Raw genomic sequence first — 9895 nt, 5'->3', positions numbered from 1 at the left:
CATTTTTCAGCCAGGGCCGGGTTTGAACCTGCCACCTCTGGTATATGGGGCTGGTGCCCTACTCCTTTGAGCCACAGGCGCCGCCCCGCCCCCCTCCTTTTTAAAGAGATGTGGTCTTGCTACATTGCCCAGGCTGGTTCCAAACTCCTGGCCTTAAGGCAGTATTTTTTCAACCTTTTCTATCTCATGGCACACTTGAACCTATAGTTAAAGTTCTGGGGCACACTTAAATTATGTTGATCAAGAAAAATAAAAGAGTTAAGAAAAGGGAATGGACTCACTAGGCTTTGAACTTCTTTCGAAAATACTTGAGTTAATAATGTTTAAAAATTTTCACAGCACACCTACGATCCTCTCATGGTACACCAGTTGAAATTCACTGCCTTAAGGGACCCTCCCACCCAACTTTTGTGCACATCCCCCCTCCCCCCAAATTGTGATTACAGGGGTGAGCCACCGCGTCAGATACGGGCATACTTGTTTTGGATACGACTATCAGTACCACCTAAAACCCCATTATCTTTCTTGTTGTCACCTCGTGGCACTGTTAGTTAAGCTCAACAGACACCGTAGTACGCTTTGTTCAGAAATGTCATGCTCAGTTTCCTGCCTTTATAAAATATAGTATGTTGAATTTGGTTTTCCTTAAATAAATGACCTGGGATCTTTTAGAATGCTAATGAATGTAGTTTGCTTAGAGACTACAATATGGGTTGGTTGTTTTGCCCTTTGTCCGCTCAGAGGGAATGCTCCCTTTCTGTCTTGGCAGTTTTTCAGAAATAATTCATTGTGTATGTTTCTTTGTTCCGCTTTTTATTGTCCCTTTGTAAGAGTTTTTTTCTTCCACTGCAGGCGGAAAATCAAGCTAATGAAAACATAGACGAAATAGATAATGAAATACAGTACATATAAATATATACGAAATACATATGCACATAGGAAGTTGCACACATGAAGTGTAAGAAATAGATGAAAGTCTGGTGAAGAGCAAAGGGCGCCCGCCCATCAGCCTGTCCCGTGGCTTCAGGAGGCCTTAGGTGGCCTGTTCCACTTGAGCGGCTTGAGTGCCCCCTTGTCGCTTCTGGAGAGTTGGGGCTTGCCAGACACTTGGCCTCACAGAGGAGATATCCCTAAAATTATCTTGTCCGAGATATATTCTTGTGAAATCCTTTGAGGGAGTAACATTTTTTATTGCAATGGAGAACAGTGCACTATAATTTTATCCTTTTTGGGTTTCCTAGTGTGTTCGTATGCACACACGCACACATGCACACGCACTGCTATTTTTTTTTTTTTTTCTCTATAGCTAAACTTCAGCGAGTGAAGTCTTTAAAATGACATGGCTACATTCTGTCAGTTGTGTATTAAGAATTATAACAAGGCAAGGAATAGTGAAAATAAGAATTGAGCTTATAGACAATTGCAAGGCTTCTAGACTGGATACTAGATTACATGAGCACATAACATATTGATTTGGAGAATAGGAGCTATATATAGTTCAGATTCTAGCTATGACAGATGGGGGTTCATGAGCAACAAATCTGATGGCTTCTAGGCAAGATTCCAAACTCTTAAAAAACTTCACCAGATGCAAGGACTCTTGCCATTCTTAATTAATTCACTTATATATAAACGAGTCCCATTTATATATTTTCTCCCACAGCCAATATTCCTGAAGGTGTTATAAGAATTATTATTTTTCCATTCAATGGATACGCTGCCGGGAAGTAGTAGGGTCGTCACGTTGGTGAAGTGGGCTCTTTTCTATTGGAACCCATAAATGTCTTTCTATTTTAAACTTAAATTATCACAATCCACTGGGAATGATTTTTTTTTTTTCCTAAATATTTGTACCTTTGGTGGTGCTGGTAGCTCAGTGGGTAGGGCACCAGCCACATACACCGAGGATAGCAGGTTTAAATCCAGCCCGGGGCCAGCTAAAACAGCAATGACAACTACAACTGAAAAATAACCAGGTGTTGTGGCGGATGCCTGTAGTTCCAGCTACTTGGGAGGCTGAGGCAAGAGGATTGCTTAAGCCTAAGAGTTTGAGGTTGCTGTGAGCTGTGATGCCACGGCACTCTACTTGGGCTACAGCTCGAGACTGTCTCAAAAATAAAATAACTAACTAAATAAAAATATTTGTACCTTTGTCTTGGAAGGCTTTTCAAAGTTAACTCTTTGAGAGAGGGTTAGAATAGGTTCATTTAATAGCCCTTTGCTAGGGTTTGGAAGATGCGGCTGTATTTCTTTTAGTTCTTAGTATTATTCTCTTTAATTACTTTCCAATTCATTATAAATATATCTTCCTTTTCTTCTGTTTCTAATCAGTAAATTAATACATGGATGTATTTCCCTTTAAACATGTTTTAGATAACACTGAAGTCCCCACTGATGACCTTAGATAAACTGAAGTCCCCACTGATGAACTTAGATAAGAGTGAAGTGCCCACTGATGACCCCTGTCCCGTCTTAGCTAACTTAGTCTTCTTCTCTCTCCACGCCCCTTCCCGTCTGTTATCTACTTATATAGATAGAGCTGCAGGCATGAGATCCATGAAACCCTGTTACGGGGTGGGGGGGCAGCACATGCCGTCCTCATCATTCTGCAGCTTGCTGACTGGCTAGCGGTGTCCTGGAAGCCCGGCTGTGTTGTTACGTGCAGATTTTGCTGTTCCATTTCAATACTGCCTTGTGTTCTTGAGCCCCCACGTACCTCTGTTTATTCAGCCATTTCCCGTTGATAGACATGGGTTGTTGCAGATGTTTCCTAGTGTAAACTTGCTAGCGTAGTTGTCAATGAAGATTCTCATACGTGTGTCCACATGCACATGTGTGAGCGTTCCTTTAGGATACACACCAAGAGATGGCATTGCTGGGCCATAGAGCGTGCACAATTAAAATTTTTTTTGGGAGGGGGCAATTTTTGGCTGGGGCTGGGTTGGAACCTGCCACCTCTGGCATATGAGGCTGGGCGGTTGGGCCTTACTCCTTTGAGCCACAGGTGCCGCCCCACGATTAAAATTTTAACGTGTCTTTTATGCCTGGCTGCTGATCATTGTGAACTTCCTATCGGGAACTAGGTGTTTCTTTTAACAGAACAGAGGTGAGGCAAGTGATGCTCTCACAGGGGCCAGGAATAAAGATGGTTTCATTGTAACATCTCCGGTATCCCCGTGGCTTCCTGTGTGCCGCTATCATGGCAGCTTGGGTGAAGTTCTGTTAGCATTTGTGTCGTGACACTCAGCAACGTCTTTCTGGCTCTTGCCTCATCCATCAGATTTCTCTTCCTCCATCCTTGTGAAGGGTAGAGCCCCGTCCTGCCATTCAATGAAAATTATCCCAGTTGCACAAAGAACTGAAGTAGGCTAAACTATCCAAGCTGTGGAGAGAGCCAGATGGGGGCAAAAGAAAGGAGGAAGAGAGTGTCATGGCTGAAGCCAGCTGGTGCAGCAGAGGCCACAAAGACCTCCTCGCACCTGAGAGCGGAAGTAGGGCTTCTCCCGCCACAGGTGCTTCTGTACCAGGTGCGCTTAAAGCAGCGGTTCTCAAGACCCACAAGAACTGTATTAAAGGGCTGTAGCATTAGGAAGGTTGAGAACCACTGGCCTAAAGGAAGATCTGGAGGCAAAACCCTTTGAACTTCTGCTTCTCAAAGCACTAAAAGGAGAAAGGCCGGCTTAGCAGGCTGGGACTTAGTTAAGGCCGGTGGGGAAGCCGCAGTGTGAACCCCACTTCCCTCTGGCTCTGCAGAGACTGGGCAGCCTTGTTCTGGGTGATACTGAAACGAGAGAAAACAAAAAGATCCGAGTCAAGAAGGGGCTGGGAGTCAGAGTCTGTGTCTTGCTACTGCTCTTGACTGTGATTAGTTTCTTCAATTTTTTATCATTGTGAGAGAGACCGTTTTAGCCCAGGAGCAAGTTGAGACGTGATCACGACATTTTTGTAGCATCCACTGATCATGTGGGATAAAATATTCCTGATGCTTGAAAGGAAATTTATGTTTGGGAGCTGCCTAGTGCTACCGCTAAGATTTATTTTCTTTTTAAAATGTCAGTGTCTGCTGCCTTTCCTGCAGGTAGCCCTCCTGCCTCCCTGTCGCCTGAGTCCTTCAGTGTCTGAGGTTGGGCTGCATCTGTTCCCGCAGAGCTTTCCTTCCTCCAGCAGAAAGCTGGTTTGTTTGGCTGACAGATGGGGTTCCCGCTTTGGCCTAGATGCGCCTAGTTAAAGGGTTTCTGTTTGAAGCCTGCAGGTGAAGGCCAACTCCAAACAGACCCCTGCTTACAAAGTTCCCTTCGTGGTCACGTAAAGCAGTAAGGAAGTTTTTAATTGACATTGTCTACTGTTAAGAGGGCATAGCGTGGACATCTTTGGAGAGGGTTTACTTTGTCTTTCTGTGAAATGTCAAGCTATCAATTCATTGGCTAATGCAACGGATTTTGGCGGGGCGGGGAGAGAGGTGGAGAAGAGAGGTGCATATTATTGTAGTTTATCTTTTAGAATCTCTGCACATCAAAATCTCCTCGGAAGCAACAATCCCACAAAGCTGTGTTGCAATCTAAACCAAAGCTTAAAGCCTTTGAGTGATAGGTATGGTTAAAATAACAGTATTTAATGCCCAAAGCACATCAAATTTGGGTGAAGAGGATGCGTTCTGCATAATGCCTAGAGATGTCTCGTTATGGTGTGGTTACCTAGCAACAAGTGGAAACTGTATGAAAATGAGGTGCTTATCTGTTGTTGAAGTGGGTGCAATGAAACTTATTACGCTAGCCTGTTTTGCTTGGCATGTTATTAAAATCACAGCTAATGTGGAAAGAACTGCAGCCTGTTCCCATTTGATACAGAAACAGTGTTAAATGCAGCTACTGTAAAATGCCAAGACTTTGGTCAAGGAAAATAGAAACCCGCAGCCTCCTTAAACACCTAGCATTGAGATGTTAGAATTTGATTGATATGATCAAAGACTTTTTAATAATAAAAGAGCAGACGGAATCTGTAGTGGCGACTGGAGAAGCAGCCCATTATTTAGAATTTTTTTTTTTTTTTAATTCAAGGAGCCATTATGGTCTCGTCTGTAATAATAGCTTGGTACAGCCCTGCTTCTCGTAGCCAAATTGTATTTAACTGTCTGCTGAGCTTATCGATGAATTGTAACCACAGCCTTCTTAAGTTTGTTTAATTTATAGAACCGTGGTGCCTTGTCACGATCTTTAAAGGTTCTATTTTTACTTAGTCACTTTAGAACAAGCTGCAAAGCTTTTACATTATGTACTGTTAGATATCTGGATGGATCCAGAAAAGCTTCTTTTTCTTATGATACCATTGACTTTTGTTGATGGTGGCTTGTGTTTTAGAAAAGTGTATTCTTCTACAGGCCTGTGGTGCCAGTTCTTGGCATATAGTTCACAAGCCTTCATGGTCAAGTCTTACTTCATGCGTATTTAAAAACGAAAGGTCAAACTAAGAGTTCTTCCCAAATATCCTCTCTGGGTGGCCTGTGACTGCAACGTGATACAGCCGCCGGTTATCCCAGAAATGAAGCAAAGTTCAAGTACTTTTCTGGGCTCCTCAGACACCTGTGATGACACACGGAGATCTGGCACACGGGACCCAGCTCTGTTAGTTGTCTTCTGACATCACTTCTGGGGCTTTGGAATGCGTTTGTGTAGCAGATGGAGCTATTAGTTAGCTGTGCTATCTTGAAGAATTGCTTTCCCAGGTAATCAGCTCTGCTCATTTAGGATGTCGTTTCCCCACCTCGATATGTCAGCCCAAGAAGCAGGAATGATTAATCGCTGCAACCGGACAGTGCGCTAAAATAACTCTGTAAGGGGAACCATCCCCTGGTGCTCCCTACGACAGGGAGTTCCAAGGGCTACGAGGCAAAGCAAACAAGATGGAAACGATGACCAGGATGGTTCCCAAGCTTACCTGTCAGTATACAGAGTTGCCGTGGCAACCTGAAGATTTGCAATTCATGGGAAGAGTAGAGCGAGACAGAACCTTAAGTCATGGCTGTCATTACAGTGGAATGGGTCCCACCAACACCTGGCAACCTCTATTACTTCAGCTTGTTTCTTTTCACGCTTGGAGAAATAAAAGGCATGAAAGATTAATATGCATAGTAAACCTTTTGGTAAAATATGTATGCATTCTGCATTTCAGATGAGTAAAAACTTCAAGAGTTTCCCTCCGACTCAAATCAATATTAGTTAATAATGTTCAAAGTGAGGGTACTGTCGTACAGTTAATAGACTAAGAACTACGATGCAAGGATAAAGAAACCACACTCACTTTCAAATTTACAAAAGGGGGATAGATTGCAGTGCCTGTTTAAAATCATTACCCCTCCTGGAAACCCTCATAATGTATTAATGCAAGTTATATACTCTCTCTCCCCTGGACCCTTTTCCTCCACCATGCATAGTAATGAGAAAATAAAGTTCTAAGTTTTGTTAGGTCTAAGTGGAAATTCTTTTCCTTTCCCCTGTCTTAAGTAGTGGGTATTTTATGATATCCAGGTGCAGGCTCAGTCCCTAGAGATGAGTGTTAAAAGCACATCATTGGGGATTTTCTTTGTTGAGGGAGAAAACCCCAAAACGAAATTACTGTGCTTTCTAAAAATGGTCGAATCACTTACACGTGTTTTGTAATTTCATCATTTAATGGAAATGTCGGATTTTCCGCATCAAACTAAGACCACGGTTAATCTTCCTCAAGGGTCCACCCCAATGTTGGAGGTTGTGGGCTACATAGGTCAAAGTGTATTTAAATTTTATCTGTTTGCTCCCAAGGCTTAGCTTTTGTCTTTGCTGTATTAAAAATGCACAAACATTTTAAAAATCAGCTTATAGCATTTTCTGGGCTTATATTTTAGTGTGTTTCGTAACCTTTTTTCACTTTTTTTTGCTTTAGGAGACGTGTTATCCAAGAGACGTATTTTAACAGTTAAACCGAACTTTGCTTGGGATTTTCTGGCATACAGAATCTTTTGAAAATCTTCTGTTTCTGTGTGTCAGAAAAATGTATAGCTGCAATAAAACCATAGCAGTCCGTTTCGTGACAGGCGCATTAAGTCTGGAATTAAATCTAAAGGGCTGGTGTGTTAAAAAACATATTAAATATTTAATATTAAAGATCTGCTTATAGTTCCTCTCTTATCTTTTTGAAGGGCAGAGTGAACCATCCAGGCTGTTCTAAAGAGTTGAGCCTATGAAAGGGTCTCTTCAGTTTAAACCAGGATCCAGAAATCTAGGTTATGGCTAAGTGGTTGAGAAAACAAATAGATGTGTTCAGTTTCTACAACCGACTTGCTAGTTTAGCAGCCATGTTGTCCCTGTTGAGATGAGAAAGCTTTTTTGATTGGTATGTTGCTGCTCACTGCTGCACTGGGCATTCCTTCAAACCAGCGCAGTGTTGTAATTGGAGATCATCTTCTTGAAGATGGAGCCTTTTATTTTTGTGGCTTTCTGGGGAGTTGTAATGCCTGCCTGGTTTTCCTTTTAATCAGCTGTTCGAGAGCTGCAGCTTCGGGTCAAACGAACATATTCACACCTGATTTTTACAGTATTTTCAGTAACTCTGAGTATTATGTTTAAATGGAAAACCATCCTGAATAGTTCCCTTTCAGGAAATTGTCTGAGAGCAGCGTTTCCCGGCATTTGGTGGATTTGAGAGCAGGCAGCGACACCTATAATTTGTAACCCAGTTAAAATCGTTTACCTTGCCTGGCCATACCCGTGGACACGAGGAAAGCTGCTTATTTTAAGTTTAGCTGTGTAATTTTACTTGTTTGTCCACATGTCCTGTAATTTCTTTTCTAGGGGACTAATAACAGTAGCAAGATTTCAAAGTTAATTGCCAGATTCTAGTAAGGAGACCCATGAATGGGCGGGAAGAACCCCCTTAGGGCATACGCCTGTGTGTGGGTAGGTGACACAGCACTAATTGTGAGTTCACCTAATGATGGTACAGCAGCATTTAAGATGGGGAACCTATCAAGTCTTATCTGTTGAGGTGTGATCCCTTTTGTATCTGGCAGGCCTCATGCAACAAATTTTCTTTCTTTTAAGTGATCTCCGAAGCTGTCAAGTTCATTTGAGTGAACCGAGCTTGAGGGAAACATGTACAATTTTCTCTGGCAATGGCACGCTGCTGATGACATATTTTTAGAATTAGCTTTTTCTCTCCCCCCACCCTTCTAGAAGCTGAACTTTTATTTAAGCTCCCTGCTGTTAACATTGGAAAGAAAGTTTCCCGTGCCAATGTTTGCCCAAATGGCAGAAAATGTTTGCATCTTGTATGCAGTGTTCATAAACTTGATGAGTCTAACAGTTTGGCACCGCTGGTGAGCGCGTCTGCTTCGAGTTCTGAAGGGCAGGCAGAAACAGCGTAGTGAAGTACCGCAGCCCCCGTGAAAAGGTGTGGCTGAGTGGCTGTGCTTCCAGGAGACAGGTCAGGAATTCCAAATTCCTGGTGCTTTGAAGGTTCTCCCTTAGGACAGAGATCAGTTTGTTGAGTAGTTGTAAGCAAAAGACTCATTTCTTTGCTCATTCATTTGGCAAGGCGGGGGAACCTTTAACCAAGACCCTAGATGAGTATGATTTCTCCAGGCAGGACTGTGTAAGTAAGGCCATTTGATGTTAGCTGAGATCTCGCCAAACTTTGCCAGGTCTGTTGTGATCTTTAAACCCTTTGCTCAGGAAGTTAGGCTACCAAATTAATCTGTAACATGTTAATAGCCTCACTGTAAAAAAAAAAAAAATACCTTCTGTTTTAACATCAAAGCAACACTTTGTGTGTGTTAAGGAACAAGGCGTTTTAAAATATCCCTGCACAAACCAATTGTCTGCATAGGACGTGCAGCAGTGGGTGATAGAGCTTGGGTAAGCAGGAGAGAATTAGCCGATAAGTGTACGGCAAATGACCTAGACAAGGATCCAGGCAAGAATGATTTGTTCCAAGAATCAATGTAAGACGATTTAGGAAGATGGACTTTTCTTTGGCCTCCATCCTACAGCAGCGTTGAATCAGGTGAACCAAACTGCTTTGGCTTTGTTCGTCATTAGGAAGCCAAGAAGAACACGGCATGGGTCATTAAGATTTACAGCTCAAATGTAAATAATTCAGGACCCACAAACAATAATTAAAAAACCAACTGTGGCACTGCATGAAGTCAGGTCCTCTGGGCCTCTTTGAGTAGGAACCTCTCCTGTTTTGGCTGGAGACCTGTCCATCTGGGTACAGATGGTCGGAAGAGCGTTTTAATGACCTTTTCTGATGCTGGTGAATGTGTCTTTGGACACCATCATAACCAGTGGACGAGGAGGGTGGAAACAGCAGGATGGTGGCAGCTGAGGAATTAAATGTCCTGAATTTGTTAGACATCTGCAGAAACATGCAATTTGTTGGGCAGAAAATTGTAAATAAAACAGACTGAGTCAATTATCAATACACCTGTGACACCCTAGGATGCCAGCTCCAGTAGTATAATGGCGACTTTCAAAGTCCATACCCCCTGGAGCAACTTGTTGAATATTGCAAAAGAGTGCCAGGGCTGTTGGATGTATCCTTTGCCCATGGGGCCAGAGCTTGGCTGACAGCTTTTAGCCAGCTGAGGAGCAGGAGAAAGTTCACAGTTACCAGGAGGAAGTTCACTTCCAAGTTTTTTGCTGTGACTTGTCTCTACTGTATGGCTGCCTTTCCTTATTATATCATACCCACTATTCTAAGTCATTGGTTTTTAATCAGTGGTGTCTTTCTAGAAGAGCTTAGGGAGCTAAAGAGCTTAAGAGATAGGCCTGAACAGGGAGCCTAATTTGGTAGTTGTGGTATGGCACCCTGGGCATATGCATTTTTTTTTTTTTAAATCCCAAACTTTATTTACTTATTT

General features: G+C 42.6%; 1 protein-coding gene across 1 annotated transcript in view; it reads left to right on the top strand.

Moving 5' to 3' along the window:
- Positions 1-9895, top strand: part of CADM1 (cell adhesion molecule 1) — a 338357-nt gene that overhangs the window by 74421 nt on the left and 254041 nt on the right.

The sequence above is a fragment of the Otolemur garnettii genome, unplaced genomic scaffold, assembly GCF_000181295.1.
Source record: "Otolemur garnettii isolate 467f Iridium unplaced genomic scaffold, OtoGar3 scaffold00086, whole genome shotgun sequence".
Taxonomy (NCBI): Eukaryota; Metazoa; Chordata; class Mammalia; order Primates; family Galagidae; genus Otolemur; species Otolemur garnettii.
This window is presented reverse-complemented; position numbering and strand designations above follow the sequence as displayed.